At 44.2% G+C, this 16,596-nt stretch overlaps 1 protein-coding gene across 1 annotated transcript in view; it reads left to right on the forward strand.

Moving 5' to 3' along the window:
- Positions 1 to 16,596, forward strand: part of camk1b (calcium/calmodulin-dependent protein kinase Ib) — a 36,749-nt gene that overhangs the window by 8,814 nt on the left and 11,339 nt on the right. The window lies entirely within an intron of this gene.

Below are 16,596 nucleotides of genomic sequence, written 5' to 3' on the forward strand. Positions count from 1 at the left end.
AGCATTTGGAAAGCCTGGAGTGCGAGTGAGAGACATTAGGTGAAGGGAAGGCCACTTCATGCACGTTGTGACATTTATCTTAATCATTTTCTAATCAGTCTTATTTGAGCACTTAGCAGCGCATGACATCATTTGTCACAGACATTGGAAGGTTAAACACTGCGGTATGAGAGAAACATTTGGCCATGGATTACTGTCGGGAGGTGTGTGTGTGTGTAGACCTTATTTGCCTAGTTTGCTTTTCTTGGGACATTACAATCTGTATTAAACCTCTTAACTTCAGAGGACATCGTGTGCTTTTGACATCATCTGCATGTGCTGGAATAATCCACTGCATGTCGTCATCTGCATCACAGAGGCCTGGCTAATAATACAGTGTTGTACAGACTTTACACCCACTTGAACAGTCTGATCTCTATCGGCTGCTAATTAGCATTTTATGCTGATCAGCTTTAATGTCATCATTTGCTGATCTGATCAATGACATCATTGATTGGGCATTTACTCTGGGTCACCATCTTGCACAGTCCAAAAGCTAATTTAATGTTAGCCTTGTCGTGTATCTTTTAATGTAGAACTCTAAATATTTGGCCACCATTAAAGTTATTTATAAAAACTTGTTGACAGTCAGACAACAGACCACGCAACAAATTTGGTCTTTCATGATTGCATTAGGGTGGCACGGTGCCTCAGCTGGTATAAAGCGTTTCTCCTCATAGTTCTGAGGTCCCTGGTTCAATCCCGGACTCGCCTGTGTGGACTTTCCATATTGCAGTTCAGGGTGTACCCCGTCTTCTCTCCGTTGACAGCTGGGATAGGCTCCAGCACTCCCCGCTACCCCCGTGAGGATAAGCAGCAAAAGAAAATGGATGGATGGACAATGGATGATTGTCACTGATGGCGTAGTGGTACACACGCCTACCTTTGATGAAGGTTGAGTGGGATCCATTCCTGTTCATGATGCTGCAACTAACTGGCAACCAGTTCAGTGTATAGTCCGCCTTTTACCTGAAGCTAGCTTGGATAGGCTTCACCTTTCCCGTGCCCCTTGTAAGGATAAGCGGCTTGGATAATGATATGACATGATCGCATAATGTCAGACTACTGCAATAAACTTTTTTATTCTGATACCGCCATTTTATTACGATCAGTGTCAGTGGGCATCAACTCAAACCCGACGTGAGATTCACATGGCGATGACAACAATAATGGATCACGGCATGCGTTTGTAAGAACAAAACGGGGAAAAAATTGTGTCTTGGTTGGTCACTCATGCTCAGGAGAGGACTTTCATTCAAGGACTGCTTGAGGTACATTTAAACATTTTTAATGATACGGCTCGCAAGCAGGCAAAAAAACATCATGTAGCCTAGAAAGCTACGGTTATAACCAAACATGCAGTTGTTCTGTCAAATCCTGCTGTGAAGTTTGGTGTGTGTGAAGTTTCATTACAACAAAGTAATTTAATTCCAGTAAATTAGCGGGCATTATTTCTGTCACATTGTAATATTTCTTTAAACTGACTGATTAGAATCTGACTAGAGCAAGGATTTTACCATTTTTATGGAGCCAAGGCAGACATTTTACAAAAATTTCACAAAAAGTGGATACATTACTGGATGTATTTCCTGCCGTATAATAGAATACAATTCTTGTGTTCTGTCTGTCCCGATGCTACACTGGTATAAAAAGATGAACAAAAGATACATTGTTTGTTGTAAATCAAAAATATTTGAAGTACACAAGTATATGAATAAGTCATTTAAATAGTCACATTGCTCCATCTTGTGATCAGATTGGTGATCGGTTGTGTTTTTTTTTAAACTTGCCGCTCTGGGGTGAGCCCCAAAAATCCTGATCGTGGAAAGCCTTGTGCAGTATCAGTGTGAGGACAGGGCCTGCTGAACTAAATAAGACAGTTCTCCAAAGCTAAAATGTAATTTGATTCTTCCAGGTATTGAAAAGAATCCTTCAAAACAGTTTGTCCCTCTGTCTTTTGACTTCCCTCTGAGGATAACTTGGTTCATATTTCCAAATCCTACTGGTTTCGTTCGTACTCCGAGGTACTGGCCCAGCGTTCTCTCACTTCCGGAGGTTATTCTCAAAGTTTCGTCTGAATTAGTATTTGAATTGGAACTTGTTTTTTAGCTCTTTATCATACTTGCTGATTGTCACATGCCAGGATGTTTATTTAAGGTGTTTGCTTGAGGTAAAAATTTTTCCCTACTGTAACACACCCACATCCCTGTTAGACCAGGATTATTTTGTGTGAGAAAAAGTGAAACCCAATCTGATTTGACTGACTTAGTTAAGATAAAGGCACCATTTCCAAGGGAAAAACATTTTTTGTGTGTCTGTGTATTGCATTGTGTAGCCTGAAAACATACCTCTTTGAAAACTAAAAAAAATACATTGATTTTATTGTCTAAACAATAAAAACGGTCATCCAACTGTTCAGAGGAGCTAAAACCTGTTATGTAACATCCCAAAACAAAAATGGCGGTCCACAGCACCGTTATAGATCCTGAAGTTTAGGGATCGGGTTTTTTTTTTTTTCACAGAACATATATACACATTCAATTTCCTGCTCCTCCATGAATTTTGTGGATAACAATAACCACCGTCACAAAATAACCAACTACTGATTGGGCATGCAACAGAGCACCAATTACAATACAGCACATGAATTTCCTCTACACATCAAACATTACAAGTGTGCAAAGAAACTTACTCACTCAGTTTTGTGAACATGTCCCATAAATGTGAACTAATTCAATATTTAAAAAGGAATAAGCATATGAAATACATAATGCAAACATAGACATATGTGGTCATTAAACATGACATGATGACTGCTTGGAAAAGGATCCTTTTCTTCCGAGCCTCATTGTCATCTTCTGGCTCGCTACCTGGCTCGGATGGAGGAGCTTGTTTATGGGGCGATCCTTGGCTCACCCGCATTACTCTGTGCCACCTTCATTTGCTATTGCTGGACTGTTGTCTTGGTAACAACTGGAAACACTTTCCAGAATGGACTCAAACAGTCACTATGGAAACAAAGTTTTGTGATTCGCTATTAATAATCCAGCACAGGGTGCACATGTGTGCGTCGGGAGAGTTGCAAGACTCACGCTCGCATCGACAGACCAAAAAAAACATAAAAAGATGGCACGATTGTGGTTCTATGAACATGTTCCATTGAGAGCCTCCATTGTTTCTAGACCAAAAATTAGTACAGTGACTTTCAATTTTCAAATTTGGGAACCACTGCATTAGCCGAATTTGAACGTGCTGCTGGCATAAAGCACAAGAATATCTGAACACTTGCACAAAATTCATCACACACCTCGTACATTTTTCTGGCAAAGCAGAGTCCTTCATGCAGGCTGTGACTCAGTTGGTCAAGTGGGTGGTCCGCCGACAAGACAGTCGCTGGCTTGAATCCTCCCTCCGACTGTCCGTTGAAGTGTTCTTGGTCAACACATAGAACATCTAAAATTGCTCCCAATAAGCCATAGCAGTGGCTTGCATGGCCCGTGTGTGTGTGTGTAAAGCAAAAAAAAGAGATTCATTGTGAAGAAAATGAACTTAATTCAACTATATTTGTAACATTATTTTAATTATGGGCCCCATAAAGTGGAGCACAATTCTTGTGGGATGCAGGTTGATTTCCAAGTTGTTCTAATTTGGAATAACAGAAAATACAATTGGAAATAATGTAAATTAATTTGTACAAGAGTCAGAATCAGAATCAGCTTTATTGGCCCAGTGTGTAAAAACACACAAGGCAGTCGGTGATGCCCTGGTACAACATTCATTCAGAACAAAGAACAAGGAACATCGTAGCAATAAGACAAAGATCAAGTGACATTTTTGAACTATTCCTTATAAGAGTCGCACAAGATGTTAAATCTTCTTAATGTAGAACAGAATGCTAACTGTGTTAACATCCCACATTGTGTAAGGTTGTACAGAGTGCCCTTACCAGACCAGTGCAATGTCAATTGTGAAAATGGAGCAGTTTAAAGTGAAGAAAATATAATCCATCCATCCATTTTCTTAGCCGCTTATCCTCACCAGGGTCACGGGGAGTGCTGGAGCCTATCCCACCTGTCAATGGGCAGGAGGAGGAATACACCCTGAACTGGTTGCCAGCCAATCGCTGGGCACATCGAGACAAACAGCCGCACTCACAATCACACCTAGGGGCAATTTAGAGTGTCCAATCAATGTTGCATGTTTTTGGGATGTGTGAGGAAACCGGAGTGCCCGGAGAAAACCCACACAGGCACGGGGAGAACATGCAAACTCCACACAGGCGGGTCCGATATCGAACCCGGGACCTCAGAACTGTGAGGCTGACGCTGTCCAGCTGATCCACCGTGCCGCCTGAAATATAATATAAAATCTAAAAAATAAATTATAGATATATATCTCGCAGGGCCCTGCAATTGGCTGACAAGCAGTTCAGGGTGTACTCTGCCTCCTGCCAGTTGACAACTGGAATAGGCTACAGCACCTTGTGGAGATAAGCAGCAACTTTTGACTTTCATCGATCTGTAGCACCTTCCTGACCAAAGGAGCTGGAAGAGCTGGTGGCCAGGATCTGGAGGATCCGAATCGATCCTGCCTGCTCAGGACCTAGTTCGCATTGCGTGCAAGTCCTCAATAGTGGACAGCGTGGTGCCGACGATCCGTTCAGCAGTTTTGATTGTCCGTTGCAGTCTGAGTTTCTCCTTTTTTGTGGCGGCCCATAAACCAGACTGTGATGGAGGTACACAGTACTGATTGGATAACAGCTGTGTAGAACAGTCTCTGCAGCTCTTGTTACAGGCCGTGCTTCCTCAGAAGCCGCAAGAAGCTCATCCTTTGCTGGGCTTTTTTGAGGATGGAGTTGATGTTCGTCCTCCACTTTGGGTCCTCTGAGACTGTCATTCCCAAGAATTTGAAGGTCTCGACGGTTGACACAACTATGTTATGATAAGACAGAATACAACTAAAATAAATCTTCTTTCTGTTTGAAAATGTCCCTTTGCCCTTTTTTCTGTTCACGGTAACTTCCCCTTTTTGATTACATGGTTATTGCAACACTTTTCTTCCTTGGCATCCCCGTTGCCCTTTTGTAGTCATATAATACCCCCCGCCCCCCCAAAAAAAAATGGAAAAGCAAATTATCCTGGTGGAGTTCATCTTTTTGATACCTACTGAGCTGAAGTCTTAGCACATATGCTGACGTCAAAAAATGATATGTTGAACTCCAAATGTGGTTTAATTTTTTTAAGGCTTTTCCAGAATGTTGCGGTCAAACTCCGACTTTTGGGGTATTTAACTTTGAAAATTCGGCTGCATTATTTTGAATGCAATTGGCCATTCTTGACTCTTGTAATTCATATGTGACAACATTTGTATGAAGGATACAAGTTAGCTGTCTTCCAGCAGCAGGCTTTGTGTTTGCGTGACTCCCAAGTTGCTTGCGCATGGTTTTGTAATCAAAACAGATGGGGATTAATAATGCACACGCGCAACAACACTTTCACTGCAATCAACTCAAATCCTCTTTGGCTTTCTCGCTTTTCTCTGTGCTGGTATTTACGTTAATCCATTACAGCCCATTTCTCTTCTGTTTTGGTCTGGCCGACCTGGGACCGTTTCCTGGTTTCACACCTCATGTGTTGTGGATTATGAATCCTCGTGTGTGCTAGTGCGCTTCACTTGGAAGAAAAGGTTCTGCTATACAGAAATTAGACCAAACCATTGATCCACGTTTGAACAATTTGTTATGTGTACTTTACAGCCATAAAGTACACAGGCCCAAAAACATTCAAAAGTAAATTCCAGATGAATCAGACTAAATGATCTGAGTGGAACCACGTGCAGTAATGTACACATTGCACACAAACGACCCGTTAAGTTGTCTTGGATGGACGCTTTTTCATTTCCCTTGTCGGAATTTCAAATATGGATGTGTTTTGTGCATGTCGTTTAGTGTGTCATGACCTCATTTGTCAAATCTGGAAGGTTACGGAGTCACAACTAAAGGAAACAATTTATTTACCATCTGTGTTAACTACTCTTAGCTTCTGTTTAATACAGAACATACAGTATATTCAAAATGTGTTACCCGGCATCTGCTCATTTCTAACCTGCTTTTCTTGTTTGTGTGCAACATTTAAATGTGGTTGCAGCAGTTCCATAGTTGCAATACTTCTGTGATAGAAGGCTCCGGTTATTCCCACTGACTTTGAGGTTTTCTCTACATGACTGCACAAGCAGGATGTGTTGACATTTTCAACATGCGCTGAGAAAATGCATTTGGGCTTAACCATACGCTGGATGACAGGAACTTAATTCGGCCCAGAATACTTTGATTAGCGCATGGGGAGGGAGCAATGGGGTCCATGGGATGGGAGGAAGTGGAGGGGAAAATTTGGGGAGGGTGATGTAATCATCTAAAATCATTAGCCCTGATGGATTGGCCACTGACAGTTTGTGCTACTCTGGTAGAATGGTGGTGACACAGTGGCCTCGGCCCGAGTGCGTCCTTGCCGGATCATTAGTTGTTGGCCTTGAGCCTGTCAGCATGCATGTGTGCGTGTGGCTTTGTGTGTCTGTGTGTTAGTGGTTGTGCGTGCGCACATGTGTATTTGACTCAAGGCCAAGTTGAAGAGAAATACTTTATTACAACCTTTGTTATTCTAATGTGGACGCGCACATTCCTTCCGTCATTGGTCCGCTTAAGTGCAAAAGGTTGTACTTTGTACAATTCGCAAAGGTTGTACATTGAAAACTGATTTGGAAATTTTAGGGAAAATAATGTATGGCTTACAGACATTGTGAGCGCTAATTTCAGTGTGCAGTAATGTATTAATTATGTGGGGGGAGGGGTCTCTAATTTTGTAGACTGCGCATTAATGTTGTTTTTGGCATTTTTATTCTGCTTTCATATTTTGGACATTTCGATATGTGGTGGATGAGTCCCATTTTAGATTGCTACATAAATTGGTTATGTTGGTTACGTATGTCGTTGTGGTTATGGTTTTTGTATGTATGTATGTATGTAACTTTCCTGTGGGTGTGTGTGTGGAGAGCACACACACAACTCCGAGTGCTGACGTTTTAACTTTAAAAGCTCAACTTTTTAGCTCCAGCCTTTAGTGCGCTAACTTGTTGGGTTGCATGCCAGTGAATGTAATAAACAGTTATGTTGTTTGACCCCACTCCTTTTTATTGTAGAAAATTAAAGTGCATTCAGCGGTGCACTTGACATGAGCGATATACGCTGCTGCCCAGGGCAGCAGTCTGTGGACTGCCTCGGGATGCATTAGATGGATTTTGATGCGACGTTTAAAAATGTCCCCCTTCTTTTGTCATTACAATTACAGTACTTTTATTGTTTATTTTATTGTTTTATACAGTGGTTAACAGTTTTACATTTGAATATTAAAATGTAACCTACTAGGACCACAATTTGATTTTAAATGGGGAAAATTGTTCCCACAATCAGATTTAATGATGTCAATGGAGAAAAAGTGTGCTAGTTAGTTGACCTTGGGACTTCTACTGTATGTTTACCAGAAAGTCATGTCGAAAGTTGTGTCGGGACTATCTGGTTGTGAAAAGAGGAACTTTTTGCTCCTTTTGTTCCCTCTCAGCTTTTACACCAATTTCAACAAGAATTCCACACTTTGTCTGAGCACTCTCGGGTTCTGAGTGCAAGAGTTCAATAACGTACTCTGTTTTTGTTAGTGTTTGTGTGCCCCTCGGTGAAAGACATATTCAAGAGTTTGCACAAGATGAAGGAATTTTGTGATCTTAACTTTGAAAAACTTTAGAGATGTTGGTGCACATTTTCCCCTGACTGTACAGTCCATTATAGAATACAAGTTACAAAGTTGTACATCAGGTTAAATATAACTGCGGCGTCTTCCTCATGGAGACATCTCACCAAGCATCTCTTGCAAGAATAAAGTATCAGAACAAAAATGATAGATCTTAGTGTAAAAAATGAAATCAATTTCACGTAATTAATTATGCAACGATGTAATTTAGTCCTTCACTTTGCCTGTGAAGTACCTCTATCTCAGGACTCTTTTGCAAACAAAATCATTCTCCATGAAGAGATCTCTGGATTTAGGCCAGAATACCTTCCATGTTGCTCATGAATAAACTGCTGTACAAATATTTATATGATGAACATGTATGCTGTTTAACTTTAACTCTTCAAGGTCTCGAGTGCAGCAACATTTGCTGTTCTAATGTTCAAGGACCGCCAGCCTAAAACTGCAAGGAAGGAAAAGTGCCTTTAGCTCATTTTGTTATGATTCAGCGTTCTCTTGAATTAAACCTTTCATGAGGTGCTCTTTATAATTGTGGTTATTACTTTGAGCTGCATGTTAAAGTTTGCGCTTCTGGTTTTATGAATGATAACAGTTAACTTTTCACCCAGTCTAAAAATTTTCAGTGCTGTTCATCTAAGACTAGCGTAATGTATGAATTTAGGCAGATAATTGATGATTTAATGTTTTCGTTTCATAATTAAATAGTTGGGCGGGGACAAGTATTTATACATTTTTTAAAATTCAATTTTAAATTATTTCGTATGTAAGCAGGATAACAATCCAAAACACAGCAGCAAGTGACCTTCTGAGTTGCTTAAAAAAATAAAATGAAGGTTTTGGACTGGCCCAGTCAAAGTCCAGACTTGCTTCTGATTGAATTTCAGTGGCATGACCTTTATAAGGCCATTCATGCTCAAAAACCCTCTATTTTTGCTGAATTCAAACAATTATGGAAAGAAAGTGAGGCATAATATCTCCACGGAGACTTGAAAGACTCATTCCCAGTTATCGGAAACGCTCGATTTCAGTTGTTGCAGCTGAGCGTGTCCCAGCCAGTTTTTAGGTTTAGAAGGGGCTATTATTTTTCCACGCAGTGACAGGTAACTGATTTTTTTCCCTTAATCAATGAAATCACCTCTTAAAATAAGAAGTTCACTCAGGTGATATTTCTCAGATATTTACATTTGCTGCGATTAGCTGGCAACCAGTTCAGGGTGCCCCTTGCCTCCTGCCCGTTGACAGCTGGGATAGGCTCCAGCACCTCCCGCAGCCCTTGTGAGGATAAGCAGCTAAGAAAATGGATGGATGGATGGATATTTACATTTGTTTGATAATCTTAAGCATGACTTTGGGGAAACAATGCAAAAATCTAAGAATTGTAGAAGGAGGCCAATACTTTTTCATGGCACTGTTTTTGTGACTAAAAAGGAACCGCAGACACCTTTATGGAGCAGATGAGTCTCTCAGCAGGAGCGCTGTCCCTCTTCATCTATTTTTCATCTCTCTCCCGCACTCCCTTTCTCTCCATCCAATGTTAAATACTATATCTTCTTCTTCATATGTCCTCAATCCATTATTGGCCCACTGATGTCCCAGATAGACAGATAGATGACCTAACTCCAAGACTAGACAAGATGAGACAAGACACTCTTTCACTGTGCCTTATTTTGAAGTCGCTGTCATTTTTATAGCATCTAAATTGGAGGATGATGCATCTCAGACATCCCGCCATTAAAGAGCATGAAGCATGAACGGCGTCATGGACTTCAAAGCACAGGACAAAATGTTATCCCCCCCTCCGTCTCTGCTGAGGTGATGAATTAAGCTTATGGCGACTATCCACTCGTCTCGTCTGTCAGTGCTCACACTCGAGCATTGATTCATCTATTGGTTATCGTCCCCAAAATAAACACAACTTGAAAGTGTTTCCCATCCAGCCCCAAATCAGAAAATCCATCCCTACTTACGGCACCCGCAGTCCTTCAGCCGTGCCCTGACCTAATTCGCATAGAAGCCTGTATCTCAGCACAGTGCAGCTCAGCATGGCCGTATCGCCAGTTCCTGGAACACACACACACAATCACACACACACAAACAGACAAACAAAGACATAGGCCCCGTATGCACCTCCATCTGCTCCCACCAAGTTATCCCTGATACATTAAGTATACACTTAAATGCTTGACATCCTCCCATAGTCTCTCTCTTTCTCCTTCTTTGGATTATTTGCATCTTTTCGTTCCTACATTACAAGGGCTCCGTGTTATAGCAAACTGACTTAATGATTCTCTGTGTACTTTAATCCTAAGTATGACACATCCTAATGGAAGCCTAGTTGTTTTGCATCTTAATTACACTGTAATGTCTGTTCCATAGCCGGTGTCTTCTGGAAATGGACCTTGGAACTGTAATGGAATGTAAATGGATCTATTCTGGTATTGCACAAAACATTACATGCAATACCATAGAATCCTAACTGTCATACAAATGTAAAAAAACTAAATAAAACAATAATTACATCTTAGATGTCATGAGCCAGGCTGGACCATGGCCAAGAGGGGCGTGGCCACTGCTCTGCGGGGTGACACCTGTCACCGCTCACGGCTGTTTCACATTGGGACTGTAATTAGACTGTGTATTTGAGTTGGAGTTTTTGTCACTGCCATTTGCCAGTTCGTTGTGCGTTGTGCCCTGAGTTTGTGAGTTGCATTCACTGACAGTAGGAATCTCCGCCACTGAAAATAGTGTAGTGTTGAGCTATCCTCATCACAGTGTTTCTGTGCCACCTCAGCTTGAATAAAACTATGCCTACCATCATGTTCTCGTCTTGGAGTCCTGCATTTGGATCCAGCCCCGCATCGGAGGTTCGTGACACTTAGAGGTTAATTGAAGTGTCTAAAATGCCCATAGGTGCAAATATGAATGTTACATTGTGCCCTGTGATTGGCTGGTGACTGGTCTCGGGTGTGCCCTGCTTCTCACCCAATCAGCTGTGGTAGGCTTGAGTGCCCCTAATGAGAACATCGCTGGAAGCTTTTTGTGGAAACATTCCTATTGAACTAGAGCAAATTCAACAGTATGTAGCAAATCCAAATTGAGGCCACAATTTCTAAATCCGTTTGATGAGACATTCACATGTAATAATGAGAAGATTATCAGTGTCATTACCATGGTCATGCACATATTTCTTTATTGTAATCAGCGCACCTGGACTAAAATTAGATGAGCATAATGGTTTACAAGCATTGGCCCAGACTATAAAAAACAAAAAACAATAAGAAAAGGCCAGAATAGCGACATTAGAACGGTTGTTTCATCCCCTGGTCTCCAGCGACTCTTTAGCAATGTAAAGAATGAGGTCACACACGTGTGTCAAACTGGTTATCATCAATGTCCAACCAGATTTACACTTTTATAGCGTAGTACGCCTTGATATTTACAAATGTGTTCACAGCAAGAATGAGTCATGGAATCAGGTTTTCACTTGGGATGTTTGCATATAAATTGTTAGTTCATCTCACTTTCAAATTTACAGATGGAGCGATATGATTGTGTCAAAAGAGGTGGAAAGTGAGAGGAATGTCTGTCACCACAGCGTCCGTCCTCGTGCTTGGAAACGGCTCAATACTGCTCACACAGTATTAGTGTACAGTAACAATCAAATAGGTTTTTTTGGGGGGTGGGGGAGTTTTTTGGGTTGAGCTATTCCTCATTACGGTCACAGATAACGAGCAGTCTATCCCTGCTGCCTTTTAGCGAGAGGTGGGGCACACCCTGGACTGGTTGTCAATCAATTGGTGGACAATGACAAACAATCATTTACATTCACATTCACACTTATGGGCACATACTAGGAGACAATGCACTCTGAGAATATGCTAACATTACACCAAGAATGTTTTGTGATCCAATCACGACTGATACTGATATGAGATCTCACCGTAGAAGAGTTATTTGGGTTTGGTTGTTCGGATTTAAAATTGAACAGCCTACAGAGCAAAGATGGTCTTTTTGTTTCACGGCCAGTATCCCAGTTGGAATTCTCTCTCAGTTTTGATTGAACCAGATGGTCCTCTACTGTCTCTCTGACCTTTCAACAGGCAACACTATGTCGACTGTGTGTAGCTTCTTGACCAAGTTCTCATTGGCACAGATGGTATATTTGCTTTGTGTTTTAGTCTTGTCATGACACCACACCCAGCACGCAAAGCTTTCCTTTTAACCCCCCCCACCAAAAAAAACCCCTCCATTTGGCATTTGAGTTTATCTTGATACAGCATCCCCGTCTGTATAGAACAGATGGTTTAAAAAAAAAAAAAAGACAGCTTTGGTTTCAAAAGAGTAAAGAGCTGAATTATTTTAGCAAAAAGAACATCCAAAGATATCCGCCAAGCCTTCGCTCCAATGGCATAGTGTTTAAAATACACTATATTGCCAAAAGTATTTGCTCACCTGCCTTGACTCCAATATTACTTCAAAGGAAAATTCCGGTCGTTTAGAGTAACAATGTATCCAATAATAATATGTACTCTATTTTGATAATATGATCTTAAATCCTCTCTCATTTAATAGTGTTTTGAGAAGACTTTTATGGGCAATTACGAATTTTCAGATGCGCCGCCATTTTCGGTTCTTCGGGCGGAATAACGCACAATCTGACGAGCAAGTAGTTATCTTAATCATTCTCAATCATTCTTAATCCATATGGTTTGTTATGACATCGGTCTACCCTCTCCAATTATAACATCTTAAACTCTTCTGGAAAGGCTTTCCACAAGGTTTCAGAGTGTGTTTATAGGAATTTATGACAATTTTTCCAGAAGCGAAGATTGTGAGATTCCGCACAAATGTTGGACGAGAAGGGCTGGCTCTCAGTTTCAGATCTAATTAATTAAAAGGGTTTGATAGGGTTAAGGTCTAGATTGTGCAAGGCCATTCAAGTTCATTCACATCAAACACTCTCATCCTTGTCTTTATGAACCTTGATTTGTGCACAGATGCACAGAACAGCATGGGGCCATCTCCAAACTGTTCCCACAAAGTTGTAAATGTCCAAAATATAAGGAGGAAATTTTGCACAGTCATACAGTTTGGGGATAGTCCTTCCTATTCCAAAATATCTCCATGTCCATAAACATATGGATGAGAGAATTTGCTAGGGACTTGACTAGCATGCTAGTCTTGCCTTCAACCCCATAGAGCACCTCTGGGTTGCTTTCGAGTGTATAATCAGCCAGATATTCTCGTCCAACATCAGTGTGTAACCTCAAAAATATGCTACAGGAAGAATGGGCAAAAATTCCCATTAGCTCCTAATCCTTGTATAAAGTCTTCCCGGAAGAATTGAAGCTGTTTTCGCTGCTGAGGTTGGACCGAAATCATATTAAACCATATGGATTGAGAATTTGACATCACTTCAAACCATATGCTTTGGTTTGTACCGTTTGAGCATTTATCAATCCATTGTCTATATCCCTTGTCCTCATTTGGGTCGCAGGAACACTTGAACCTATGCTATCTGACTGTGGGCAAGAGCTTACACCCTGGATTCATTACCGGCTGATAGACAGACGATTCACTCCCACATTCACACTTAAACTCTTTTTCTTTTGTAATCGCACAAAAAGCCCAACGATAAGTCAAACTGATATATTGTGCATACATAATCCTTTGATCTGAAATCTTGTGAGGCTCACTTGAGTTCTTGCATACACAAGATGCCAACATCTTGATTGATGATATGCATGACGGGTCATGTCCACTTTGTCACGACCCATCAAGATGGAGGTAGGACCCAAAGGCAGGAGTACAAGGAAGGTGCAGAGGTAATTCGGGAAAAACGTTTTTTGTTCCACAGTCGGGGATCGGGCAGGCAGTCCGGTCCAGCAGCGGCAGTCAGGACGTCGGGCGTAGAGACCAGGTCAGCGGGCAGGCAGGAGTCGGTACACGGGAGATCGTTCAGGGCAGGCAGGAGCATCAAAGGAGTCAGGCTTACGGGGTTGGTCGGAGGACAGGCAGAGATTGGTACACACGGGAATATGATAAGAGATACGGGAGTGCTGGAACGGGGCATTAACCACACCGATCGGTCGCCGCCGAGGCTCTGTCACGAGGCAGCCAGAGAGCAGTCACCGCCGAAGTCCGGTCAAGAAGCGGTCAGGAATCTTCCGGAGCGAGGAGGATGGCGGAGAGAAGAACCAAAGCCATGACCGCCACAATCAGCATCACAGCCATCCCGAGGACCCTCCAGCTCCCGGGTGGCTCATCGGAACTCCCCAGCTCCTGTCGCCGTCGAGACAGGGGCGTGGGACGGCCATGGACCGGTCGCCGCCAGTACTCCTGGACAGCAACGTGAGGCGGCGCCGGCATCACCACCTCCTCTTGGACAGCAACATGAGGCAGAATCACCACCTCCCCCTGGACGGGAACGTGAAAAGGCGGGGGCGCCATCGCCACCTCCTCCTGGACAGGAAAGTGAGAAGGCGGCGGCGCCATCGCCACCTCACTCTGGATGGGAACATGAGAAGGCGGGGGCGCCATCGCCACCTCCTCCTGGACAGGAACGTGAGGCAGCTGGGGAAACGTAACCACCTCCTGGACAGCAACGTGAGGCAGCTGGGGAAACGTAACCACCTCCTGGACAGCAACGTGAGGCAGCGGCACCACCTCCTGGACAGCAACGTGAGGCGGCGGCACCACCTCCTGGACAGCAACGTGAGTCGGCGGCGGCATCACCACCTCCTCTTGGACAGCAACGTGAGGCGGCCGCGGCATCACCACCTCCCCCTGGACGGGAACGTGAGAAGGCGGGGGCGCCATCGCCACCTCCTCCTGGACAGGAACGTGAGAAGGCGGCGGCACCATCGCCACCTCCTCCTGGACGGGAACGTGAGAAGGCAGCGGCACAACCAGCACCACCTCCTCCTGGACGGGAACGTATGGGCGTGCCGGTCGCCGACGAAGCAGGAGCGTGGAGCGGCCGCGGACCGGTCGCCACCGGTACTCTTGTACACGGACAGGAAGCGGCTCCGGAGACGTTGCCACCTCTTGGGCAGCAACATGAGGCAGCGGCGAGACAGTCTCCACTGCCACGTGAGCTCTGCTTGGCAGCGGATCAGTGGCCACCACCGCGTGAGCCTCCAGTGAAACAGCCAAAACTGCGACGTGGGCATGGCGTGGTGGCGGATCCGTTCCCAAGCGACGTGGGAATGGCGAGGTGGCGGATCCGTTCCCACTGCAACGTGCGCTTGGCTTGGTAGCGGATCAGTTGCCTCTGCCGCGTGAGCAAAAGTCCGTAACGAGTCCGTCGAAACTGCAACGTGGGCGTGTCTCGGCAGCAGATCTGTTGAGACAGCGACATGAGCCCTGCTTGGTAGCGGATCCGTTGCCACTGCCGCATGAGCAAAAGTCAGTACCGAGTCAGTCGCAGTCGCGACGTCAGCGAAATTTAGCTGGTTCTCTAAGTCCGCCGCTCTGCCCCTCTAACTGCGCCCGCTTTTCGCGGCAGAACACCTCGTGATTTGGCGGCCCCTCCTCCCTCTGGGGTGGAAGCTTCGCCACCAGCTGCCGGTCTGCCGGTTTAACCGTTGCCGGTGAGGAGTGGGTGGACGAGGAGGTTGTCTTTGTTGCCGCGCAGCACGGGAGCGCCCGGCCTGTACATCTCTTCTGGTCGCCACACGGAGGACCAAGCGAGTTCCTTCAAACGGTTTGGAGGATTCGGACCTACCTGGCGAAAACGCTCGGGAGCTGGAAAAGCGGGGAGGTGAAACAAACTGACTGGGATTAAAGATCGGGCCAAGAGATTCATAGACGAAATAATCCGAGTCGGAGTCAGGCAGCTGGTCATATAAATTACGGTCCTCCTTGTAGTCCCAAAAATCAGAGTCCAACAGAATCTGAGGTGCTGTGCGGGTCATGGTTGGGACGTATCTATAGCTTGCCGACGGAGCGTGTGACGCGGAAGCGGAGAACGTCATGGAGCCTACCCGGATCAGAGAGGCTTGGTCCTCCGGCAGTCGGTCTACCTTGCGTCGGTACCAGCGACGCCGGGTCTTTCCTGCTGGGTCTTGTTTTGGCCAGATCGTTCTGTCACGACCCATCAAGACGGAGGACAGGCGGAGGTCGGTACACACGGGAATACGATCAGAGATACGGGAATGCTGGAACGGGGCATGAACCGCAACGATCTAGCGCCGGACCAGTCGTCCCCCTGGTCCTATATACACCGGTGCCAATCAGCCAGCATGAGGCGGAGGTGTGTGCCTCCCAATCAATGCGACCACGCAGGCACCTGCGCAGCCAGGGCTGGACCGGCAGGATCATGACACACTTTGGGGGGAAAGTGCAAAACAGCCAAAGAAAAAGCAAACATACACACCTAAAGTCTTTTAGGTTTTATGCACCTGACTTGACATCATGCATAACATCAGTCCATGTGTCTGCATATGTTTCAAAAACGCCAAAGAAAAAGTAATGTATATACACACTAAATAGTGATACCGACTCAATTGTTTTCTCGTACCATACCACGGCTGTTAAATATTTGCAACAACTTGTAGAAGCAGGAAACCTAACGACACTGTGCAAAGATGGCCCCTTTGTTTGTGCGAACCACTGTTTGACACTTTGCCAGAGGTCTGTGCTCTGTCACATAGCGTATGGTGAACATCAACTGAGTCCTCCAGATGCTGCTGAGGAATGTGTAATGCTCCACACTGCTGGATTTGTGCCAAACCAAGGGCTTTTCTTAGCCCTTTGA

The sequence above is a fragment of the Syngnathoides biaculeatus genome, chromosome 10 (genome assembly GCF_019802595.1).
Source record: "Syngnathoides biaculeatus isolate LvHL_M chromosome 10, ASM1980259v1, whole genome shotgun sequence".
NCBI classification, from domain to species: Eukaryota; Metazoa; Chordata; class Actinopteri; order Syngnathiformes; family Syngnathidae; genus Syngnathoides; species Syngnathoides biaculeatus.